At 47.9% G+C, this 13,472-nt stretch overlaps 1 protein-coding gene across 1 annotated transcript in view; it reads right to left on the bottom strand.

Moving 5' to 3' along the window:
• Positions 1–13,472, bottom strand: part of LOC138510506 (alpha-2-macroglobulin-like) — a 1,041,624-nt gene that overhangs the window by 399,522 nt on the left and 628,630 nt on the right. The window lies entirely within an intron of this gene.

The following is a 13,472-nucleotide window of genomic DNA, read 5'->3' as shown; positions in this document are numbered from 1 at the left end:
AAAATGGGGGATCGAGGCAGAGAGGCGCTCGGAGGATCCTGTGTGGCTGAGGACCTGAGGATGACCCAGTGATACAGCGGGCAGCGAAGAAGAGATCCCGGGGGACGGCTACCCCAGCAGGAGGCGTCCGACCCGCAACACGGAGTCGGCGGTTACCAAGGGAGCTCCGGTCATCCACGGAGCACCCGGACTGCCTGGGAGGCGTGTGCAGTGCACAGTGCGGGATAAACACAGATTGTGGAGAGAGGCATCGATCAACGGACAGACGGGGAACGTTGCATCAGGCTCCAGGAGACTGCCCAGCGGCTGCCTCATCGAAATAGCAGAGCAGTGACCTAGTGCCTGGTTGGAGAACCCGTGCAGCCTTGACACTCGAGGCGTGATGGGTACAACACGACTCGCGTAATTCCATCCCCCTGCGGGGAGTACCGGAAGCCTATAGTGATCACCCTGGGTGACATCGGGGGGTTGCCAATTCCTGTCGGGCATACAGCGGCGGAAACTGGGCCTGAATGAGACCTGAGGGCGTGGCTGGTTTTTGCTGGACCGCCTCTCCCCTGCCCATTAAGGACAAGACTGTACCGCAGGCTAGTCCGGGGCTCCAAGCACCACGTTGGAGTGCTATGCGACTGCACCAGCTCAAAGGTGCAGACGCGCGAGATACTCTGAGGCGCAGGGGATCAGGCCAAGCAGGGTAAGGACCTTCACCACGGAGTGGGAAAGAGAAGGGGAGCCCGCGAGGAGCTGCTGAGCGTGTAGTACTGAGAAGGTAAAGATTGGTTGACGTGGGAGAACACAACCCATCCGCAGAGCCAGATAACAAGAGGCAGAGCAAGGGGGTGAATCTGAAGACTGAGCCCTTTCGGACAGGTCAGCAGATCAAAAACAAGGGAAGTGTGCAGTAACTCGACACTTGCGTGAGCCCAACCCTTAAGCTCGCCGGTGCTGCCACCGGGGCAAGTTGTGTGGCCTCATCCATCGGACTAAGGTATATATCACTTGGCGAATACTTACCTCTCACGCTGACCATAAAATAAGGCCAAACATAGGTGCAATCTGAAGGCAGTAACATTATACTTGCACCAGAGGGGCCCAGTCTTTGGGTTCGCCAGTGCAGATACTGGGGCAGGCTGTGCCACCTAACAACAGACTAAGTTGCCCAACACCTGGCAAACACTTGCCTCCCACGTAGACCCATAAACAAGGCCAACATAGGTGCAACATGAGGGTAGGAACACTGAGCGGGGGGGAGGGGACCAGCCTTCCGGACCCGAGGAGAAGTGGGTAGAGTACTCCTTGCAACCACAGCTGTCCGTATTTACATAAGCAACGGATAAACCCGCAACGGACCATTAGGGCAGCAGAGAAAGGACACAACACCAGCCAGACGGCCCACGTAGTAATGTAAATAAGCGGGAGGACACAATCCACCCACTGCCTCTCCCGTATAAGAACTGTGTGCACGGGAAGAGACACTAGGGCAGAAGCACATAGGAGGGCCGGTGTTCAGACAAGTGGTCGACTGTAAATTGGTCGAAAGACAAATGGTCGACGTAATTTGGTCGAAAACCAAATGGTCGATTTTTTTTTATTTATATATGTATTTTTTTGGTTTTCGTTTAGGGAAAAAAAGTTTTTTTTAGAAAAAAAAGGGGGTTGGGAGGGGACCCCCCCAAAAAAAAGGGGTGAAAATAAAAAAATAAAACATTTGACCATTTGGTTTTCGACCAAATTGGTTCGACCATTTGTCCAGTCGACCAATTTTTTTCGACCAAATGTCTGGTAACCAGGAGGGCCAACGCACATCAATGAGAAGAGGGTAATATCACCCTGAAACAGAAATAAACCTGCAAGCTCACAGAAGCAGAGCCCACAGTGCCGCCCTGGGGGGAACAGCAGGGGAAGACGGTTAAAGCCTCAAAGAGAAGAATGCCAAATAGATCAAAAGGTGGAAGAGGCAAACAAATCCGCATCGACTACTTTACCAAAAAGTCTGACAAAGGACAACCCACCCCACCAGACGCAAATATGGCTTCGACGAGCTCTGCACAGGAGATGGGAGGTGAAAGTGAAGGCCCAATACTGGAAGCTATAGCGGCCCTGAAGGCGTCCTTGGAAAACAAGCTGGACACAATCATGGTGGACATGGGCCTCCTCTGGCAAGATGTACGGAATCTGACAGAACGAGTGTGTACGGCGGAACAGCAGGTACAACAGAAAACCAACGACGTCGCCACCTCTCTGACCCAAATGTCGGATGTATTACAACGAGTGAAAATCCTGGAGCACAGAGCGGAAGATGCAGAAGGAATGGCCAGAGGGAACAACATCTGGATTGTCAGACTGTCAGAGGGAGAAGAAGGCAGAGATCCCACGAATTACGTTGAAATTTTGCTGTTACAGGAGATTGGCGCAGGGGCACTGTCCCAAGGCTTCACGGTGGAGAGAGCCCACAGAGCCACAACCAGGAAACCTCAACCGGTAGCCCCCTCATGATAAATGATCGCTAAGAACATGAACTTCAAAGACCTGGAGAAGATACTGACATTTTCAAGAGAAGGCGGGTGGGGTGATCAACAGGAACTCCTCAGAATAACCATCTATCCAGACTACACAGTTATGGTTCAGAGACAAAGGGCGCGTTTCGGCCCCACCAAGGAACGCCTTAGGGCGCCAGGCATACGGTAGATGCTGCCATACCCTGCTAAACTGAAGGTGATACATGAGGGCAGATCATCTTTCTTTGAAATGACGGAAGAGGCCCATGCATGGATGGACCAGCAGGGTATCCCTCAACAGAGACACAGAAACACCAATAATGCGGAAAACCTGCCCGATGACGACACAGGTGAACACGACAGGGTGTAGAATATTTCGGCACCACAGATGTTACGCAAGACAGAAGAAATGAATAACGGAGCAATGAGCTTCAGTTGCCGCAGAGGTTGACAACAGGACACGAAACCCCAAAGAGTTATATTAGTTTAGATGTCAGTTTTGAGGCATCATGTTGCGGCGGGCCGGTCCCACCCCGGTGGGCAGTGCAAGAGAAGCAGTGGGGCCCGAGCAGGGCGAGGGTAGCTGGGCGTTTGTTTAATCGTTGTAATTTATCAGTTGTTTGGTTGGTTGGTGAAAGGCACGAAGAGTGGAGGAAGCAGCATATATAGAAGTAGAAGGCATGGCGCGAGGGGCGATGGAATTGATGAGGAACAAATGAAACAAGCCCGGGAAAATATCCCCAGTCTGAGTTCCCTGGCGACATTGGCGCAGAATGACATTACTGAGGGGAAGAAGAACATAAGCCCATGGGGAGGTGGGACAGCATGGACTGGGGCCAGAGTAAGGAGAAACAGGCAGGCAGGCTCGCAGAAGGATAGGGGAGGGGCCGGCCCACAGGGCACACCACAAAAATGGGTCTGGATGAGGTAACCATTGTAACGTGAAAAGTCAGAGGACTCAGCGCTTACGTGAAGAGACTCAGAGTATACGCCTGGCTGAACAGGATGAAGGTCAAAATGGCTCTGTTACAAGAGACTCACTTAAAGCCTGAGAATCAAACCAAAGTGGCCAAGAAATGGGGGTGGCCAAATGTAAGGCTTGACATATCCCAGCTATGCCAGGGGAGTGTTGATATGGGTCGCCCCGGGGATCCCATTTCAATTGAAAAAGCAAAAAAAAGCGACCCGGAAGGCAGACTTGCGATAGTACATGGAATGCTGGAGAACAAGGAAATATGCTTGATAAACACATACTCCCCAAACCATGACACAACAGTTCTTCGGGAAAATTGCACCCAAACTGGCCCAATACATGGAGGCGATGTTCATCTGGGCAGGCGACTTTAACTGCACCCTGGACCCTCTTCTGGACAGATCTGATGACAAGTACAGGAAACCAGCACCGCCAGCAAAGGCCCTAAAGATGATCCTGAACCAAATGCACCTGGCGGATGTCTTGAGGAAGGTACAAGGACAACGGAGAGGGTATACGCACTACAGATCCCCCCATGGGAAATTCACACGCATAGATTACTTATTCACGGGCACTGAATCTCTGAGGGAATTCACAGGGATAAACGTTAAGGCAAGAACACTATCAGACCATGCACCATTGATAGCAACATGGACACATACTTATAGGAAGGCCCCTATACCAACGTGGCGGCTAAGGGCGGAGGCATTGAAGGAGGACGAGTTCCAGGAATATATGCAAGACACGATAGAAGATTACTTTGAGCACAACGTGGCAAGCGTAGAGAGTACCGGTGTGACCTGGGATGCATTTAAAGTAGTGATAATTGAGGCGGCGATAGGGAGAACGGGGGGGATTAAGAGGAAGTGCCCAGGGGGATCTTGGGGAGGTGGAAAGGGAGATAGAATTAGCCAAACGCCAAGCGGGTATAACTGGGGAGGAACCTGGGGAACTTACGACGTTGAGACTAAGATTTGTCGCAATCTGAGAGAGACTGGGGAGGTTGGATCATGGGAAGTACATACAGAGACTGCACGCAGAGGGGGGCAAGCCTAGCAGGCTCCTGGCCTGACTCACTAAGCAGGAGAACAGGAAAGACCCTATTAATGCGATAAGAGACGAAGCAGGGGTGGAGGTCAGGACCCAAGAGGAAATAAAATTGTATGCTCCCAACCCAGCGGTGGTAACAGGCGATATAGCTGATGCCCTGGCAGAGATCAGACAACCGAAGGTAGCGGAAGAGCAGGTCCAAATACTTGAGGCTCCCCTCACGGTTGAAGAACTAGAGACCGCAATTACTGAGCTCCCATCTGGCAAAGCCCCGGGAGCCAATGGGCTCCCAGGTGAATTTTATAAGGAATACAAGGGCACCTTAGCACCAAGACTGTTGGAAACATGTCAAAAGGTGTACGAGAAGGGGCAGTTGGCAGACAGCATGTCGAAATTGGTCATTATACCTATCCTCAAACGAGGGAAATCGCCACTGGAATGTGCCTCCTATAAGCCGATCTCCCTGATTAACCAAGATTCCAAAATCCTTACAGCAGTGCTCGCCAACCGGCTTAAACAGGTGATACCCACGCTAATCCACCCGGACCAAACCGGCTATGTCCCGGTAAGGAACACAATGTGGAATCTGCGGAGACTCCAACATGTGGTGGACCAGACGAACCATAGACGGGGTGAATGCGCCATAGCGTCACTAGACGCTGTTAAAGCTTTCGACTCTGTGAATTGGGAGTGGCTATCGAGTGTCCTTGCCCAATTTGGAATAGGGGAGGGGTTCCTCTGTTGAGTCAGGCTGCTTTATAAAAATACCAGAGTGAGAGTGAGGACTGGGAGACATATTTTGGAGGTATGGAGGATTTATAGAGGCACAAAGCAAGGATGCCCACTGTCTCCGATTTTGTATATACTGGCCCTCAAGTTGCTGGCGGTTTTCCTTAGGGCCGAATATGGGGATACTGGGATAGACATAGATGGGGTTATACACCAAACCTCGTTATATGCAGACGACATGCTGCTCTTCGTGGGGAACCCGTGGGTGCACCTATCATGCTTACTGGAAGCAATAGATGCGTATACCAGACTTTCAGGAATAGCTATCAACAAAGACAAGTCCTCTCTATTTCGCTTGGCCGATCTAAGGTGGGTCCCCCCAAACCAGTTGCCTGACCTAGGATTTACGTGGGCACAGCCCTCTTTCTGCTACCCTGGGATAGAGGTGCACCACAATACCAATGACCCACATAAATACAGCCCTCGATAAGACTCAGAAGGCCATGACCTTCGGGAAGACACTTCCGCTAGGGATAATAGGGAGGGCGGCCCTGCTGAAGATGATTGTATTGCCACGCATGCTATACTACTTCACAAACATTTAAACACGAAGCTCCACACTTTAAAAACTGCGCCACTTTGTACTTTGAGTGAAAAATATGTATGTTTAATAGGTTGCCCTTTCCAGATAACACGTGTTTCGACACATAAGTGTCTTCTTCAAATCAGGGCTAGTCTTAGCTATCTTCCATATCTGGATTTACAATTCAAAAAGGCCACAAAATGTCACGGGATAAATCCCCCTCTGTGTCAAGCAAAGTCTCCTGCCGTCTGGTCCTTGCACCGGCCGTTCAGCCTGGTGTATACATAAGTTGCCGTGGCAACCCAAGTCCTTATGTATACACCAGGCTGAACGGCCGCTGCAAGGACCAGACGGCAGGAGACTTTGCATAGATAGATATAGTGAATGCAGCCAACTGGTCTAATGAATCGACTTTTAAGAATTTGTATTTCAGACTAATGGAACAGATTTCGACATTGGTGGTAGGTGAGCTTTGAACAAGCATAATCCGAGCCTCTTGTCTTGACATAGAATTCAGATTTTCAACACTAACGCAATAGAAAGTCATAATTCCATTAAAGACACTGAGGCAAAGGATTATCCCATCCTGGCAATCGTTTATATTGTCATAATTGTATGTGCTGTCTGTTCATTATGTGAAATACTGTAATGTAATATGTTGGCCTGATTGCCCGATTGCACACCCAGAGTAGATCATTTCTTAAGACATTGTTTGTGTTGTAGGTGTTGTAGGTGCAGATACAGAGAGTAAACCAGCAGGTTCATGAGGAGTGAGTGGAAGGAAATCTTGAGTTGGCATTAACCGTTTGGGATGCAAAAGTTGAGTCATCGATCAGCGAAAGGAAGAGGAGGAAGTGACAGGGGTTAGAGTGTTTAAGGACATGAAGGGGCAACTGATTGGTTAATGGGATCATGTGTCAGTCCACACCAATTATTTAAGGACTACCAAAGACTCACATTTATTGGGGTTTGTAGTTTTTCATTTTGGTTTTTGATATCTTGTTATACTTTTACTATGCTGCTCGAGAAGTTAAGTTTTGAGTAAAGCATAATCCTTTGCCTCTGTGTCTTTAATAGAATTATGACTTTCTATAACGTGTGGGAAACCTAGGGGTATTCTCCCATGTAGACCCCGAGAATCCTCTATTCAGGTGGCCAGGGGAGGGGCGTTTCTTTTGGACCCCAACCCTGGGGGTGGACGACCGAGCGAGGGAGGATCACCTGGGTAGGGGAATCTCGGGTTGCACTCAGGAGAGTACCCTAGGTGAGACATGGTATTCCACAATTCCCAAGGAAATAGATAACTATCTCTTTGAAGCTTTTGTAGGGTATTCAGATATCTATCCCTTAAAACATAGGGAAACTCCAAACCTGTATCAAGGAAAAAGGAAAAAAAATAAATAAGAAAATCTAAAAACAAAGTTGTCAACCTTTTTTCCTGACACTAACCCTAACCTAACCTCCCCTCCTTCAGATGTCCCGAATTGTTGCAAGAACCAATCATTACATTCCTTGCTATTCTTATCTGAAGAGGGTAAAAGAAAGAAAGGGGCAAAACCATAATTCCATTATCATGTCATGCCTGCGCCATGGGCGCATACATTGGCGATCAATATGGACCTTATTTCCCATTTGCGAGACTTTGGTGCTTTTCTATTTTTTCCAACAAACTACACTTACCACAATGCACTTGGCTATAACCATCCATTCCTGGCTATTCATAATGGTCATCATCGGAACTACAATCCCCAGAAGCCCCAGGGATCAGCTCTGCTCCCACCAGCTCAGGAACAGAGAGGGAGGAGGCAGATTGTATGCAGGCGTGCTGATCCAGGTGCGACCAATAAGCCTGCCCCTGTGCTGGGCAGGGCGGTTTAAAAGCTGCTGCCTGCAGGGGCTCAGTCTCTTGCATTAAGAGTCCTCCCTACACCTTTTTGCTTCGAGCTACGGATCTTTGTATGCGGTTCCTCCTTACCCCTGCTTTGGATCCAGTGCCTTCCAGGCTCCAGCCTTGCAGCCGATCACGCTCCGCTGCTATCTTCCGTCTTTGCCTTCCAGGCTCCTGCTTTGCAGCCGATCACACTCCGCTGCTACCTTCCGCCATTGCCTTCCAGGCTCCTGCCTTGCAGCCGATCACGCTCCGCTGCTACCTTCCGCCCTTGCCTTCCAGGATCCTGCCTTGCAGCCGATCACGCTCCGCTGCTACCTTCCGTCTTGCCTTACAGGCTCCAGCCTTGCAGCCGATCACGCTCCGCTGCTACCTTCCGCCCTTGCCTTCCAGGCTCCTGCCTTGCAGCCGATCACGCTCCGCTGCTACCTTCTGCCATTGCCTTCCAGGCTCCTGCCTTGCAGCCGATCACGCTCCGCTGCCCTAAGTCCTTTCCCTCTGGGCTTCCTTCCTTACAGCCCTGCTCCTTTTGGGCTTGCTCATTGCTTCCCTGCTTCTCTGAGCTTTCAACCTTGTACCCTACCGTCCTCTGCTATCCACAACAGTTTACCTTCATTATTTACTTTCAGTTATTGCAGTCCCCCTGTTTCCTGACTGCTGCTCCCTTGCTTTCTTCCTTGTTTTCAACCCTCTGTTCTTTATCCCTATCCAATCCTGTTATACGGCTTTCCCTTCATTTCCTTCTGCTAGTTTGCTTATCGACTTCCTTTTCCCTGGATTTGTCTGTTAGTGTCTTCTCTTGTACTGTTTGTAGACCCCTTTGTACAGAGCTTGTCTGTTGGTTTCCGTCAGGCAACCTCTGCCCCTTCCCTTGTCTCGTTTCTGCGCTACAGACACCCATAGCTGTTGTTCCAAGCCATGAGCAAACAGCGTGGGCCTCTGTTATAGCAAACTGTGCAGAAGGCTAGAGTTTTCCTAAGGTCCGTGGAATACTCTTTTCCTATATCTGCATACACTCCAAGAGGGAATGCATTCTGTACCTTATTTCCTTGCTACACTTGCCTACTCCTCGTTCTCTTTTCTTTCAGCTGTGTGTGTACTTATCTGTCCACCTTACTTCGGTACAACCACCCAAACCCTTCCTGGGTGTCCTGTGCCACTCTTAACAGAGTGCCATCCGTGACATATCATCCCAACCATCATGATAAAAATAAAGCCAGGCGAGGAGAATTAAATACATCACCCATTTGTCCACAACATCTTGTCTATTCCCCCTTTTCTAACCTTCCTGAAATATCCTCGACTTTCATGGGATACTACAAGTCCCCAGACACCCAGTTTACCCTTTCCTTTGACGAAATGGGTGAGACGAGGAAGAAGAGCTTTTCACCAGTATACTCTTTCCTTTCCAAAATTTCACTGTGCCATTAAAACGACAAAACTACATTCAGATGCACTCTACTATTTTCATGAATGTCCCACTAACAAGGTCAGGCAAAGTCAGGCACTGGGTGAAGATTGTATCCACCTGAAGCCTGCTAATACTCCACAGTTGTATAAAAGGAGTAGCTGCAAGAAAAACGCATAATGAGTTGGAGCCTAAGAAGTAACCAGAGTCAGAGAACGAGCTAACAGGCAACTGGGAAAGCCTGAGCACCCTAAGATCTGCTGTCGGAGAACAGAGCGCTGAGACACTGATAGCCTGTGATTTGAGAAGGCTGCAGAAGGCGTGACGAGCGAGCCATGTCTCCAAGGAGCCAGAAGGGGATTGCGTGGTATGGTGATCTCTGAAGGGAAGTCCTTGAAGAGGTGCTTGTTTCCCTGGGCCAGCGAGGCAGCCCAGGAGTGTCTGAGGGGCAGGCGAGGAGCCATTGATCCCCAACACGACATAACCGCAAAAGCTGCGCTAAAGTAATCACAACCGGTGAGCACAAAGTGAGATGGGAGCCCGGTTGGTGAAAGACATAAAGCGTGAGAGATCATTTGTTGCAATTGAAGGACAAGCATAGGATGAAAGTCGCGCTGAAGAGAACGCTTCGATTGTCCATTGTGAACTGTAATGTGAAAGCGATAATTGTCAAAGAGAAGGAAACCAAGTAACTGAGTGGCCGCGTGTACGTTTATACGTTGTTGAAAGACTCTATTGAAATTGAATCACTCTCCGAAAGTGCAGGGAGCTGTGCAAAGCTCAAAGTAGGAGAAAAATAGAAAGTATGAGAGGGGAGCTGCGCGAGACAGGAAGGGCAAGTCGAAACCCCCTGAAAGAAGCTAAAGCGTGCCTGGGGCACGACCTTTTTTGTCAAAAAGTAAAGAAGCTAAAGAGTGCCTGGGGCACAACCCTGTTTGTGAACTGTGATAAAAGCGATAGATTGCTGGGAGCACGATTCCATGAAGCCAAGGTATCAGAGTGGTCCTGCACAGGGGTGAGTAAAACTGTGCACTGTTGAAAGTCTCTGATATGAAGAGCTGTTGAGTTGCTAGGAACTGTTGAACTGTTCAGGTGTTTCTGAACAAGAGAATCTGATGTGAAGAGAAACCATTGAACTGTCAAGTTGTTGGAATTGTCAGGGAAGGAAACCCCTGATGAAACCAGAGCAAGAGAGCCTTGTGAAAGTAAAATATTGTGAACTGTGAAATTCCTGAGAAAAGGAACGTTGTTGAAGCCCAAGTAACTTAAGCTGGGGCAAAGGGGCTGTGGGACATCTTGTTAGGGAGAATTCTCATAAATGGCTGATTTCCCTTACCTAATGAGTCCCTCAGCAGCTTTGCTGGATTTCTAGGGTTTATTTTTTCACCTGGTAAGAGTGTGAGCCTTTCTCCCACTCTTACATGTGTTTTGCTGTGTGTATTTCTACTTTTGTGTGATCTTGGGCAATGGAGCCTCACCTACTCCATAGCATAATTTTATCATGTGTTTTACACAGCACCTTCTATGCAGTGACACAGGGTTGTCTTTGAGACTTCCCACTGACTCCATTTTCTGGGGCTGACTGCTGTCCCCCAGGAAATATAAAGTTGCCATTAACTTTGTTAGTCACTTTAAACCACAGACCCAGTACACCCCATCTTATATGGAGTATTGGAAAGGGTTACTTCTTATCCCTTTTTTTCTGTGTCTCTTGGAGCATTGTTTCGCTCCCTTTACATTAAGACTTGGCTGGTGGCAGTGGTAACTACCCTATTTTGTATACCGCGGTTATCTTATATAACCATGTTATTGGTTTAGGCTATTATATTAGCCTCAAACATAAACCCGCTTGACCATATATATTTTATTACGGTTCTGGCTGGGTTTATTCGCCATTTCTTTTTTGTAAATGTCTTTCTCTTGTTTTACTCTGCGAGCCAAACCAGGTTTGGTCCCTTTGTTCGCCGTCTTTTCGCGGGCTTCTGCACAGAAGCCCTCCTTAAGGCACCTGAAATTCTGGGTAGGCAGGATGTGAGCGAGTGGTCTTAGTACCCCTGCCATGGGTTCCCTTGGTAACCCAAGTCGCACTCCTGCTTGATTGGCTGGGTGACTGTCCTTGCCAGGACAGCCACCCTGCTGTGTGATTGACAGCCAGGCTGTATGAATGGGGGAAAACTGCATAAAAAGCAGGTCTCTGGGACTGGAAGAGCAGAGTCGCCACTGGGACGAAAGAACCAACGAGGAGCTGATGGAAGAGGACCCTTACAACGAGTGAACCGCCCGGTGAAGCCCTGCTGCAGGTCTGAATCTTCAGAATCCGACGACAGAGAAGATCCTCCAGGAAACTTCTTCCCTTGAGCTGGTGGAACCAACCAGTTCACCCAAACTTTAAGCCAGGACCCCTCCTCTGGTCGAATTCGCTGTTCAGAGCTACAGTGAGCCGGATAGCCAGGAAGGTCACACCCTGCTTGCGTTTTAAGGGGCACACTTTTATTTGTTGCTTTGCTCTGCTGCTGGTTTCTTCCCTGGGTAGTGTAGGACCCTCCAGTCTTCCTACTTCTTGTCAGTCTGACAGTTGCTCAGGAACCGTGAGCCTGCAGGACCTACCAGGAACGTCCGCCTCAGCTACAGCTTCCTCTCCGTTTTAAGGTACTGTGCAAATCCGGTTGTTCTTTCCATTCAACCACGGTTAAAGTGTTTGAAATCTTTCTCCAATCCGAGGCCTTGTCTTCTCTTTTCTTTGAACTAACTTTTCTGCCAACCAACCTCGTCCGGAATCCATGGCACGAACTTTACCACAAACTACCCTGAACCGTGTGATCTTGAGCAAAAGACTTTTGACCTAGTGACTTTGGCCCTAAGCCTTTCTACCTGATTCAATCATTGTAGTTCCTCTTGTCAATTTGCCCTGAGTACTTACCTGTTGGTGTGGTTCAATTTGTATTAATTTTGTCTTTCCCTCCCTTTTAAATTGCTGGAGGGCCATTTTGCTCCCACTTCATTTTGTGAGCTTAACTTGTCTGGAACTTATTGGGAGTTGTGTGGTGTATTAAGAGTGTGTTTTTTAAACTGCTAATAATAGTGAAATGTTATACAACTGAAGAGTGAAATAAATGTATATTGCTTTACTTGAAAACCTTGAGTCAGTGTTCGCCTGAATCATAGTAATTGCTGTCCTTTGTGTAACTATTTGATACTGCTCACTTACTCTTGAGATAGGTCTGGCTGCTCAGCCACTGCTACCACTTTAACTGTGTAGTACATGCTTGTACCAAAGGTGAATTTGTACTGTCACTTGTAGTCTTAATTGTGTGTGGTGTTCCCAAAGGGTACTGCATATAATTCTGCCTAACACAGCTCCATTGCCATCCTGATATTATTTTGACTCACTATTTTGATTCAATCCCATACACATTATTGTTTTAGAAGAAAATGAGGGCAAGCATAGGTTTGGCATAGACATCTTTATTATTTTATCTGACACTACCTTTTGACTTAGTTTAATGGTTGAGACTACTCCCATTTAGAAATAGGGCCAGTTATGAAGTCTCCAAACCCTTTTCAAGTTAACAAACTCGCTTCCTTGTGCCTGTGTCTACCTTTTGATACCATGCCTAACTCACAAACGTTAGTGTTGAAAATCTGAATTCTATGCACTTTATGGTGTGAGTCCCTTGCTTTGGCAGTTGTCTACGGTATTGTTGAATTCTTGGAGAACCTCTGTGATGTGAGCTTTTATTTGAGTTAATTTACTGATGTTCTGTTGCGTCACTTTCTGATACAGTGCAACTTTGCATATATTTCAAACTGTCCCCCTTTTTATGACAATTAGATTTGTATGTGTTTTATGTGTTTCAATGACCGTCATGGGTGTATTTATTCTTTTGAGGAAGTCTGACTTTAACTTAGTCACCAAACTCGACGTGTCTGTGCCCTACAGCAGTTAAAGGACTTCATTTGTTTGTTTTGTATTTGTTTTACCATTTGCTGTCCACTGGAAATATGCACAAATGACTCAGATGTATTTGAGTCAGCCCATGCAGGGTTGAGCTTGGCACAGTGAGTTGATATCCACTGTATAAGTGGCTAATACAAGTTGACCGCATCAATTACAGTCAACGTTTGCTGCCCTAGCCTGCTGTAGTGGGTCCTTTAGCATTCTGCTGGAGCATTCCGATAGTACGTTTACCCGTTGATGGTAAAATGCTGCTTCATTGTGCTTGATACAATTTTTCTAAAGGAATTTAAGCATTTATCGCGAAGGCGCACTTGACTCTGTTGTTGTAGACAATCATGGTAGGGCATCCTTCCCTGCAGAAAGCGTTAGTCGGGTTCATAGTCAT

Source organism: Ambystoma mexicanum, chromosome 6p, assembly GCF_040938575.1.
Source record: "Ambystoma mexicanum isolate Mex_15411 chromosome 6p, UKY_AmexF1_1, whole genome shotgun sequence".
NCBI lineage: Eukaryota > Metazoa > Chordata > Amphibia > Caudata > Ambystomatidae > Ambystoma > Ambystoma mexicanum.
This window is presented reverse-complemented; position numbering and strand designations above follow the sequence as displayed.